Below are 13,173 nucleotides of genomic sequence, written 5' to 3'. Positions count from 1 at the left end.
GGGGCTGTCACGCACAGCCCGCCGCCGCCTTTCGGGACTCTCCGCCCCGCCGTCAATTGTCAGTGCTCCCCAACCGCAATCAATCAGTTATTTGTCAGCCCCTGTCAATCCGCCCTTGATTTATGTCAGCTTTTGTTGCTGATTACAAGCCTGGTGTGACTTGAAGGGGGAAGGAGAGAGAGGGAGAGAGAGGGAGGAAGGAAAACAGAGGGAGAGACGGGCTCCTCGGAAGAAAAAGCCTTTTAATTTACGGAATAAATCCTTGGAGTAAACTGGATTTGTTTGCCAGCAGCCGGTAGCCTTCCCCAGCCCTTCACCACCCTGTCGGGGAGGGCTGCTGGACTCCTCTTCCTCTTCCCCTTCCCCCTTCGTCCTCTTCGTCCTCTTCGAAAGTGTCCTTCGTCCCTGCACCCGCCGGGCTGAACCGGTCGCCAGCAGCGGGGGCCTGGGGAGGCGGCCCCTCGCCTTAACGAGAGTATTGGCTCGCCATTTATGTGTTTGATTTTTAGCTAGGCTGTGCTGAGAGCCTTCTGGGTACGCGCACGGTGTCCAGCCGGGCGTTACACACGTCCTGCTTTGTGTCGGTGCACTCCCGAAGGGTACAGAGTCCTCTGCCCTCAACCCCGTTTTTTACCGGTGCCGGCGGCTGCCCCGAGCGGAATCCGCAGCCCTTCAAGTCGCTGGGTTGCCTTTTTCTTTTCTCTTTGTACTTTGCTTCCCACTATCCCCCCACCTCCTCGTCCCATAACATTTTTTCACAGGCAAAATGTGTTAATCAATCTTTTACTTTTGTTTCCGGATCTGACATGGTGGCCCACACAATCTACAACATTAACAAAAAGGTCACTTAGAGATAAAACACGTTTGACAAGTGAAGAACAAGGCAAGTGCTTTAGGGGTCGCGTCCAATTCCTGACCTGGACTCCAACCAGAACAGGCGCTGATCCTGGAAGGGCTGGACGAGAGGAAGGACTTTCACTTTCTCACGTTTAGATCTGCTGAAACAAGTCCTTTTTCTTCCCTTGAAACACCGATCTGCCCCAGTCCCTAAACAGATGTGTCAGATAGTCTTTAATGACCTGCTCTTCTTTCGAGGTGTATGTAAAGCAGGTTTTCCGCGGTATCCCCCCCTTCCCCCGCCCCCGCCAAGCGGTACCCTTTAAATCTTGCAACGCAGTAAGTATATTTGCTGTATTTTATTTAAACCACTTTACTCTTTTACTATAGCGTATAGAGTAGTAGTAGTATAAATACACGGAACTCCTCTAGCTTTAATAAAGATGAGATTAATTTTAACAAACTTTGTAATTTCTATCTTTTCTCTGAAAGATAAGGTTTATTGGCATAACTTCTCAGTAGAGAGTCATAAACGCACTTTCATTTTGCAATCACCGCGGTCATCTTGCAAGACCATCAAAATTAAAAGGCAGGGGGGAGGAGGTAGAGAAAGAAATCTTGCATAAACCCCACGATATTGCAATAGGACTGACAAGACCCACAACTTGCCCTCAAGGAACTCCCCCCCTTTCCTTTATCTAGAGTGGAAGTGACTTGAATCTGCCCCAGGTTTTCCCCCAGTTCTTTCTTTTGTTGTCAAGTCCAATTGATAAATGGAGTGCAGTAAAACTCTGGAAGAAAAAAAAAAAAAAAAGCTGAAACCTTCATTTGTGTTCATTTGCATTAAAGTGCTTGGAACAGCTGTTTTCCTTACAGGACCGGGGAGACTCCTATCTGTTTTCTCGTTGTATTTATCCTGCCTCCCAGGGTGAAAGACTAAAGATTAATTGTCTTAAGGTAGAGTCAGCTGTGGGAAGGCTCTCCCTCCCCATTTTTCCTTCCTTCTCTCCTTTCTTGTGGAGGTGAGGGTGATTTCGGGAAAGGGTTGTTTTACTTGTAAGCCAAGGAAGCACAGGCGATAGCCGGTACATGTATAAAACAGGCAGCGCACCGACGGGAAAAGCGGGGGACGGAGCGGGGAGAACAGCACGAACCCCGATCTTGCTGGCTGAAGTAGAAGCATGAGAGGGTAATTTAATTAGCAACTTCAGAGGACAGCTTTTTCATTTACTTCTCTTTTTCTTTTTTCTACTCAGCCTTTGAAATAAGATTTAAATCGCACTCAATACTGTAAACTTTTTTATGTAGAACCTTGTAAAAAAAATCAGCCCCAAGACATCTCCTCCCCTTTGCGCCCTCCAAAGCATTTTTGAGCTATGAGAGCTTATTCACTGCGCTTAACACACGCAGAAAACGATTCCCAGCGAGGGGCTCGGAGTTAGGATGCACACGCGTAGGATCGGGCGGGCGGCGGGGCTGCAGCTTGAAAGCGGCGCGGAGTTTGTGATTTGCCTGCTGCGGGCTCCTTTCCTCTCTGGAGCCGAGGAAGAAGGATTCTGTCCCGCTCGTTACCTTCGCGAGGGATTCTTGTTTAATGAGTCCGTGCAGACGGTTTGCTGTTTGGTATTTACTTGTGTAGTCTTGTTGAAGTTTTGGTGGCTGTTGCTTTTATTCCTTTGAAAAAAAAAATAAAAAATGCAAGGGTTGGAACCCGTCTTCCTCCTTTTACAAAGGAAAATTGTAACTTTAAAAAAAAAAAAAAAAAAGGAGAGTAAAGGAGGAATTAATTAACAAGTGCCAGTCCACACTTTCCTTTACCTACCAGCTATTGGCAAGCATGTCAAGTCGATTTTATTTGCACACAATGGAAATGATTTATTTTCTCTTAAAAAGGAGTGGGCTGGCAGATATTTGAGGAGGAGAGGAGAGCGAGAGCGAGAGAGGAAAAAAAGTTTGAAAATGCCTTGAACTATTCACTGTCGAGATGGCTAATCAGTATTGAGGCTCGAGGGCACTCGGGCAGCTTTTCAATGCGGTTTTCCTTTCATCTCAAGCTGGATGGAGGCGCTCAATTAAAAGCCTATCAGTTTGTAAGTAAATCAACGCCTATCAAAGTTGTCACATCAAACAAAACGATTATTATTGCAGCCCGCCTCCCCTATTAATCTCCCTCTAAAATAATCCGCTTGACAGGTCAGGCTGGCGAGCTGCAAACCCTGGTCAGGATCACCCAAAAAACCCGGACTGAGTATTTTTCCCTCGGGAGAGGGAACTGCAAGAAACCTCGACACCAGCGTGCCTGCTCTGCGAGCTTGCTCTCTTGCCATTTAAGTGTCAGCTTCTGTAGATCATGTTGGAAAAGGGCGTTTAGTCTTTTAAACGGAACAGCAAAAACCCTACAGGCCCTTTAGTTTAGCTTTTTTGTTTGTTTGTTTTTTCTTTCTCCCCCCTTTCTTTTCTACCGTTTCGAACAAGATTAAGATTTTAATTAGCAGAAGCAGAGTTGCTGAGTTGTGGCTGGGTTGTGTTTCTATGCGTAACACAATTCAGTTACGTGTCTGTCCATCCGGTGCGTCAAATTTATTTCCTTTGATAGTACTTACATTTCACTATCTACCCCAAGGTTTTTATTAAGATATTCATTGCAATACATTTTTTTTAAGATGGTGTATCGGTGTATCTTCTTCCCTTTTTTTTTTTTTTTCTCACAGGAATGATAGTACTTCGTATAAGAAGATAAGAAATGTGATGGGTTATCAGAAATACACCACCACGATTTCATACATTTAGAGAGAAGCTCTTTCCCCCTCTTTCTCTCTCTCTCTCTCTTTTTTTTTTTTTTTTTTTTTTTTTTTTTTTTTTTTTTTAAATACGAGACTGCATGTGTTTAGCTAATAACTGATGCATCTGCCCAGGTATCCAGCAGAGGTGTGGGGTATTTATTCCAGAATGCTATTAAAGCAAATAGTTGGAAAGCTTGCCAACATAAAGTAAGATTTCCAAACCTCTCCCCTGTTCGCATAGTACCTGAAAATATTTACCCTTATGATTGTAATTACTTTCCTAACACATAGAAGCAATATATATTTTACTCTGCATGAGATGTAGGTAATCGTTTTATAAGTGGTGATAATTTCAGAACCATCTTCAAAATAATAGTCACGTTTAAGCGAACGTGAATTTTAGTAGTCAGTGGCATTTTTACTAAACGAGCAGAAAATCACTTTTGTTTGCTTGTTTGGCTGGTTGCTTACTGCTTTCGGAAAGACACCTTCACCTAGAATGTTCTCAAATGCGTTTGTCTAATTTTGTTCCTTTTGTTGCACGGAGATAAGGAAGAGATTAATGCACCTAATAATAAATAAACCCCACCCCAGCCTTTCTCTTTTTAGCCCTTTGACAGATTTCCCTCTTGACATTGTTTCATGTGTGAGTGTGAAAATTTTTACTCCCGTGTCGAAACCCGTTTGCCAACAGCTATTTTCCAAACCTACCCTCTTTTATGTTTAAGGTGTTTCTTATGCAAACAGCTGTTATTTAAAATATGCCTTAAGGTAACTTTCTAGAGGGAGAGAGCCAGTCAAATAATTGCAATGACACGAGCAAGGCTGGGTATGTTTCCTGTTAAGTGCATGGAGATTTTTAGTGTCATTTCATGTTTTTAAATGTACTACGATTAAAATGATTGAGCCCAAAGCGAGTGAACACGTTTCCTAATTCGTACATAAGTAACTTGAATTGGTGCTTGGCGTCTAGATTCTAAGAGTGAAAAAAAAAAAAAGTAAAAAAAAAAAAAAAGTCTTGTAGCTTTTGTAACACCTTGGTCTGATCACTCCATCCCAGCAATCATAAAGGCATCTTTGTGTTTATCTTCTGCAAAAGCCTGGAGGCTACGGGAGAGAATTGTACCAACTAAGCACATATTTGGTTACAGTAATCCCTCAGAAATTAACCATGGCACACAATGGAGGCGATCTCCAGCTTCATCACTCGGATCCCAAATGTGGAGAGTGTTTATTGACAACTTTGTTATGGAAACTGTGCAGATCAACCAGATGCATCTTCAACAGGGCGGTACAGTGTAGGAACAGCGTCCTTTGAGATATAAGGAAGAGTTTTGAGGATATGCCTGGAAAAGGCACTGGAACCCAAATAATTAACCTTATCTAAACACTCTAATGGCAAATGAACAAGGATCCTCGACTCAATTACAAGACAGCTATGTTTGGCAGAGGCAGGAAGAAGCACACAATATATCTTAGCTATTTTCTTCAAACAGTCTAAGTCCATGATCTCAAAAGGTTAAAATAATCTTAATTTTTAATAACTCTTAGCTTGTTTTCAGTTATCCCTAATGATGCATTTAGGTCTCCTCTAATCCCCACTGCTTTCATTTTTAGCTTTTTACACCCTAAAATTAATTCCACCTAAAGTACATTTTTCATTTTGTACTGTACTAGCGACGTGCAAATAATTTACATCGGCGTTCATCAGGACTGTCCTAAAGTGATGGATCATTTTGTTGAGTTGCAGTAAAAGTGCAGAATGATCTATAATGATGTAATATATACATTAAAAGGGTGTCTGGATGATCAGAGTTTTGCTAAAAATGTAAAAGGGCTTTTTGATTGATAACAGGGTTGCTGTTTTTCTGCAAAGGCTGTCACAGGCTGACACAATGCTTGAGTTATTAGGGCAGAGAAGGGCAACCATAAATTTCCAACGTCAGGCAAAAACTCTCTTTATTGTCTATATGATGGATGGGCCTCCGTACTAGACACCAAATACTTCGTATCACCCTTAAATGGGAACACATTTTTCGTGGCCATAATTCATGTTTTTTAAATAGAAAGTTTGAAATGCCTGCCTATATTTCACAATCCTGACATATTTATGAATCACTCCCTGCATGCAAATATAATTATTTAAAGCACTGAGGTGACATATGGGTTAGAAATGTACCAAATGCTGTTAGCGGAGTGATTTTTTTTAATTCCCTAAATTGAACACCATAGAAAACTCTGCCTGTCTGTTCAGATCAATAAAGTCGAAGGTGAAGTTTTACTGATTTTGTCAGTGCCACATACAGATATTCGGTTTTGATTAGGTGAAGCTGACAAAAAGGGAGTCTTTTTGCAATTACCATTAGGTTAATGAAAGAAACACTCATCTTTCTCCTGGCACCCCCACGCAGGCATACGCGTTTTGCCCCCTTTCTTTTCGGCCGATGAACTAGCCGGAGGTAGATTTGACAGGCTTTTTCTTTTTTTTTTTTTTTTTTTTTTTTTCCCCCGAATTTATTTTCCGTCCAGCTGCGCCGGTCTCGGAGGGAGTGCGGGTGTGCCGGCGGGAGAGGGGGCTGATGAGAGCGGGCAGGGCAGCCCGCGGTCGGGCAGGGCGGCCGGGCGCTCTCCCGGCCCCGCCCGGCTCCCGGCGGCAGCGCGGGGCAGCGGCGGAGCCGCGCCTGCCGGGCCCCGCGGGCTCAGCCGCCCGCTCCGGCGGCGGGCTCGGGCCGAGCACACCGGCAGCGCGGAGGAGGCGGCCGCTCCGCTGCCGCTTTGCTTCGGTTCATTACGGACAAAGTCATTCCTCCCCCTCGGCGGGGATGCCCGAGCGGCGACGCCTGCGGGAGGGCACGGCCGTGCCCAGAGGCGCGGGGCAGCCCCGCGGCCGCCGGCACTTCCGCCGGGGCGGGCGGGGCCGGCCGTGTCCGCTCCGCCCGCCGGCTGCGCCCGCCCCCCGCGCGGGCAGAGCGAGAGCGGGGCCGGGGCGCGGGACGGGCCCGGCCCCCGGCGGCGGCGGCGGAGGGAGGGAAGCGGGGCTGGCCGGGGGCTCTGGCGGCCGCTCCCGAGCCTCTTCGCGGCGCCCCACCGCAGGCAGCCTTTGGCCGAGCTCCTCCTTGCTCGGGCGGCTGTGCCCGCGGACCGGGAGCTGCTTACTCAGCCTGAGGGTCTGACCCGTAACGTGCACCTTTGTATTTAATTAATTGAAACTCACGTTGTTTTCAGTAGAGCTCGAGGGATGTGAGAATCAAAACCACGGAGTATCTTGAATATTTTTTTCTCGCGGACTTGTGTGTAAATGTGTAAAATATTTCCACTAGTGCAAACTTACTATAGCAGGCTGACTCTTTGCCCATAAAATGTTAAATCAACCATGACCAGACTCATTTTCCCATGTCAGCCAAGAGGACTCTGTAAATCAACACATTAGGGCTTCGCTGGGTAGGAGCTGCGTGTGCTTCATGCAAAATGGCCCTGACAGTCGCTCTCTTGGTGCTGTGGTTGTCAGCCTGTGGCTGACTGCAGCAGTGTCAGGTGGCAGCAGGAAACTTCGCAGGTAGAGAGCAAAATCATTGGTGACGCAACATGCAAGAGGCTGACAACTGGCACAACAGAAGGAAATTATCTGGGTTGCTTTACCTTTTGATGTGATTGTGTTTTTTAGACTCATAGATGTTTTGCAAAGCCTGTTGCACCAGCCTGGACTGACTAGAAGAGCCTGTGTCTCCCCTGAAGGCCTGCTTAGCTATATGTGAGCCGAGATGTTCTGCAGGTGCTTCCTGCCATCCCAAGATGGAATCTGCTTAGAAGCCATTACAGAAAAGCTCATCTCAAGGTTATGAAGGAGTGTGTGATAGCTTTACCTGGAAGCAAATGAACACAGTGGATAAATACAGATTAAAAAAAAAAAAAAATAGCACTGGCCACATGTAGCTGTGCCTAAACAACTAAGACAAACTCCATTCTTTGTTCAAGAAAAAGAATTAATCCCCCAACTCTAAACAATATGTGCTCTGTAAAAAGCCTCAGCCAGCTAGTCCTTATCTAAACCACTATCTCTGGGTAAGTGTTCAGATACTGGAAAGCTTATTTCTGGGCACTAGTAGGTTGAAAGGAACAGGAGACATAATACAGGATATAACAAAATAATATAACTTCTTACTACCACACAACAAATATCAGTAATTACACACATTGGATCAGATTAGATTCAGATATCAAGGTAAAGCTTTGTGCTATATTTCTTGAAAGGGGCCTCAGCTTAGAGAAATCATTATCCAGTGCTCCTTGCTGGATTGCCTCCCACTCAGAGGAGTGACCCAGCTATGACCCAGATTCGGAACACTTGTGTGTAAATTTAATTTTCAGCATTACATCATTTTAACTGGAGCCTTACCTCTTTGCTCATTGCTGTGCTATGTGGCTTACCTGGAGGTAAAGAAAGAAAAGATAGTAAGAATATGTGCCAAGTGTTAGATAACATAAGTTCAGCTTAAAAGTGCGTACACAGCCGCTTCTATCCTGTGGTCAAGTAAGATGAAATCACTGAGCCACCAGTAAGGTGGGAGGGGAAAAACTTACATGATTAGTTTAAAATCTTACAAGATGACAGAAGGAACATTTGAGGGTTACTTCTGAAGGGATAACAGAAACTCTGCTTGCAAAATTTCCCATGTTTAAAAGAAAAGGCATTAGCCAAACAAGTGCCTGTAGCAACGTTTCTTCTTGATCGCTACTCTCAACACCTGAACAATGAAAACTTGTTCTTCTAAATTGAGTGTGCTTTCTAAGGGGAGTTTTGCATGTTTGCTTGGAATGATTAAGCACACACACTTTTTCATCTAATTGTAATTTTTTATTTTTCATTAACTGAGTAGAGTGTTCTGCTTTATGTAATTTCTTTCCCATAAAAAACTCCACCCCAAACAGATTTCTGTCTTGTTTTTCTACATTGTTCACAGAAAGTTCATATCCTTAATGGATGACAAAGTAGGCAGTAGCATGAGAGTGTGAAGAGGTTTTTCCTTGACCAGTTTCATTCAGGTACTCCCAGCTCTGATAAATGTACTACATTTAGTGTTATGAGTAGAGATTAAAGACACAAGTCCTTACAATAAATTCTGTTCAGGTAAACTTCTTAAACTGTGGCCACTGAAGAACAGAGACTAGATAGAGTTAGTGACACTCAAGTTTAATTTTCAGGTCTACCATTAGCTGTGTTGAACTATATTTTGCAGCTCCATATCTGTGAAACAGAGTCCTGGTATTTAGTTTTCCATTACAAAGAGTTGTAATCAGGATAAGACAGTAAATGCTTTAGTGCATTACCATGGCAGAAAAATACAAGAACATAATCTCACACTGCCTGTAGAAAAGCTCCGACATTATGCGGTGTGACTTGCTGTATAATAGCATAGTCAAATCAAGAGGATCATCTCATTCCTGTTTGAATGCCATGATTTCTTGTCCGAACTAAATATGCTGGTGCTGCTGCAAGTTCTATATTTTGCATTACTCAGTCATTGGAAACAATCATGCATCATCAAGGTTTCTTATTCTTCCACTAATATTCAAATTCATGAAATGATGTAATACAACTTATGCATGTATGATGATGTTTGGTTCTTTGAATTAGTAGTTGCCACATATTTCTATAATATCTGAAGTCAGTGTTCTAATTGTTTAGATTTATAAAATATGATGTTTTTACCCGTAACCTTGAAATCATGAATAATTATGCTAGTAGGACAAAGGTACAAATGCTATTATTATATTATTCTGGTAGTCTTGTTTGAACGTCATTAATATACAAGGGGAAAATCAATTAGCAAAACACCATTTTTGAAATGTAATTTATTAACACTGTGTAAGAGTATTCTTTGGTTGAATAGCTCTAAGACAGAGATAATATAATGGCACTGTGGCTATTTAGTTAGGACCTGCACCTTCTCTCTTTGAACTGAAAGATGAAATTTTCTCATTTACTTGTATATGAAAATAATTGCACTGTAGTAAGCATCTGTTTTAGTCAGTGGTCGCCTATTGTCTCATTCCCACATTCCCACATGATCTGAATGGGAACCTCCCAAATTTAAGTGTGATACCTTCATATTTATTATGGCTATTTATGTGTGGATATTATCAAAGTATGTCAATAAGCAAGAAGAATGGTTGAACCGAAATGAAAATATTTAAGAAAAACAATAAACATTACAAGCCACTTAAAAAAGATGCTTAACTTTCTCTGGACTGTTGGTATCCATTTGTATCTGTTGTTGTTAATAATAAGTAATATTCACAAACCAAAGCAGAAAAAATAAGAACCTGGATGCCATTTTTTTGTTACTCATCATGAAAACTATATAAAATAGACAGGATGTTTTGAAAGGGTATATTTCTAATTATGGCACTCATATAAACAACTGTAATGGGCTCTTTATACGAAGGTGAAAGCTGTTCTTGGCCACAACTGTCTCCTTCTTTCAATATGGCACTTAAAATCATTTGTGCAATAAAGACAACAGGAGCTCAGTTGTGGATGTGGAGATAAGTTGATCTTGATTTTTTTTGGCCAACATCTGAAATTTCTGTGACTAGGACGGCATGAAAAACTCTGTTCTATGCAGTAGAAAAGGACAAGATTAGTTCAGCTGAGTTCTGGGTGAGCAACCTGGTGTAACGGAGAGAAAAGTTGAAAGGAAATACGGTTCTTTCCTGTGCCAGTCTGTAGTTCTATTTATATATTTATTATGGAGTAATGAAAGCAGTAACATTTTTACAGCGAACAGTAAATAATCATGGGATGCCAAAATACCCAATCCAGGGTAGGGTATATTTATGTTTGTAGTATATATACACACACAAAAAAAGTGCTACCTCTTGGAGGAGTGTTGGGCTAAAGATGGTTTGGTGTTTTTTACACAGTCTTGTCTGCATGTCTCTAGATAGATCAAATGTTTATCAGTAGTGCCCTTATATCTTCCCAGAAGGCCTGTGTGTTCTTGCTTGTGGAATATTATGAAGTACTACAGGAAAAAAGAAAGATCCCTAACAGCTACAGATTTCTCCAGTTACCTGTCCTCAGTGTGGGCACTAGAATATCTTAAGATCTGTTGCACTGGGGACTTCCTAAGACTTTGAAAGGCAGGGTGAATTTCATCCTTAGAAGATTAAAAACTGAAGCAGACTCCTGAAGTACAGAAAAATTAATTTAGCAGTTATAAAGACATCAAATTGATGACACCAGAGAATGAAGTGCAGAATGTCCTCCCCTGCCTTGCCAGAATAATTAGAGAACAGTTCATTCATATCCTCTCTGTTGTTTCTGCAAAAATATCAGTCGTGTGATGGGGCTTCTGCAATGGAGATGCCTACAAATTCAGATCACAGATTATTTAACACCTGGAGAGTGGCAACATCTTTGATACAGACTTTTAGACAGTAGCCAGTGGTTACTGGGTCAGTGTTTTAGCTTCCAAATGTAAAGTTACTTGAATTTTCTTCCTCTGCTCATATACTATGGATGACTTAGATTCTTTTCCCTTTTCCTGCTAAGGATTTTTGCTGCACCTTTATGTGACAAGTTCAGATATGAAGTTCTCTATTTTTGTCAGTTTAGGTCAGTTGTGAGCACAGTTTTTGGGTTAAAAATGCTTAGTCTTCCACCTTTCTATTCCATATAAAATAAAATTGCCTGGAGATATCCACTATAATCTAATCTATGATATTCTGATATGTACGCTATCAACTTTAACATTTTTAAATCTTAAGTGAATATATGATATCACTGTTTAATACAAATAGATCTGAATTATCATAAATATATTTAATGCATAATGCATGTCACTCAGGTATTATTGTCAGTAATGGATGAGGAACAACACTAGGATAATTTACAAAAGCAGAGAAAATAATTTCTCAGTAGTTAGTGTTTTTCAGGGAGTTGGTTTCTAATAACAACATTTTGACCATAATACATTTCTAGCATAACTTAAATGACTTGTGCAAATTACTGAACTAACCTGAGTGCTTTTATTATACCCAAAACACTGCAAGTGTCTTGCATTATAAAAATGTGTATAAAACCAGTTCAGCTCTTTTGCTCGCTTCAAGTCAAACAGTAAAACATATTTTTCTTGCTTACAAAGTGAAAAAGCCTTCCCCCCAGCCCTGTGTGTGAATTGTGAGGTGCCAATGAGTTGGAGATGATCTTTAATGATAACTCTGTTTTCCCTAATGCTGGGGAATCCTTAAATGATAGAGATTGATGGAGGGAACAAGCATCTCAAGTGAAGGAGGGAACATTGCTCAGGCATACTGTGGGCTGCAGTGGTGCTGAACCCAGTGTGACTGCTCCGGGGGAGGGTGAACTGTCACTGCTGGGAGCTGGTGAAAAGATTTTCTTCAGCTTTCCCATGACTTTGAGGAGTGCCAAGCCTATCAGAGGCTGTACCTACCCTGTCAGTTTAAGATGCTCTCAGGCTTTGCTTGCGTACACTGTTCACTTTTAGGCTTCCCCCTAGAACAAATAGTTTCCTTCCTGCTAACAGAAAGTTTGAGGCTGGTTTAGCAGGCAGTTCACTTCACTGGGTGTTGCACTGAGATCATATAGACTCAAGCTGGGCTTCATTTTCTCTATTCACGTGAGGTACACCAATATCCAGAAGGCCTTGGATATTCATGTGTCCCTTTAGTGCCATCAGACATGTGCCACACATTTTATGTCTCATACCAAATTGTAGAAATCTGTCTGAAAGAAATGGGACCTCTAATGTTTGAGCCTTTGGACCTTTAACCAATGACTAAACAAAACGATGACGTTGTAGGGACACACAGATATGAAATGAGACCTGAGAAGATCTGGTTTGCTGGAATTAGCTCAGGCCAGTGCTGAGGAAAAGTTTCTCAGTAGCACACAAGAAGAGGTGAGTCGGTGGCACCTTGGCATGGCTGTTTCTGACCATGGAGATGATTATATTGAACAAAAAACCCTGAAAACTACTGACTGAAAAGACAGGGATGTCAGGAGTGTCCTTACATCCTCCCAGAAGGCCTGTGTATGCTTGCTTGTGGAATATTATGAAGTACTCCAGGAAAAAAAAAGGTCTTTAACAGCTACAGATTTCTCCAGTTACCTGTCCTCAGTGTGGGCACTAGAATATCAGAAGATCTGTTGCACTGGGGTGGATAAGAGGCTGCACGGTCTCAGGAACCTCTAGCTGATACAGACTGTGCAGGGGTAGAAAACTGGTGTTCCAGACTTTCTTTAGTGCCAGGCTGATTTTCCCTCTTGAGCAAGCTGGGGCTGCTGGACACCACAGCATTGTGGCTGTCCTCTAGGTGTCCTCCAACAGGCTTCTGGCATGCTGGGAGCTGTCACTAACTGATAGGTTGGGTCAGGTTGCTTTTACAGAGCAGGTCACATTAGACATGAAGCATTGATTAAGTGATTACAAGATAAGCACAGTACTAGAATGGCTGGAGGTGGTAAGGAACGGTTGTGGAGCCAGTTTGGAAATCAGCCCATTCCACATAAACAGGACTTGGTGCTGAG

The sequence above is a fragment of the Parus major genome, chromosome 6, assembly GCF_001522545.3.
Source record: "Parus major isolate Abel chromosome 6, Parus_major1.1, whole genome shotgun sequence".
Taxonomy (NCBI): domain Eukaryota; kingdom Metazoa; phylum Chordata; class Aves; order Passeriformes; family Paridae; genus Parus; species Parus major.
This window is presented reverse-complemented; position numbering follows the sequence as displayed.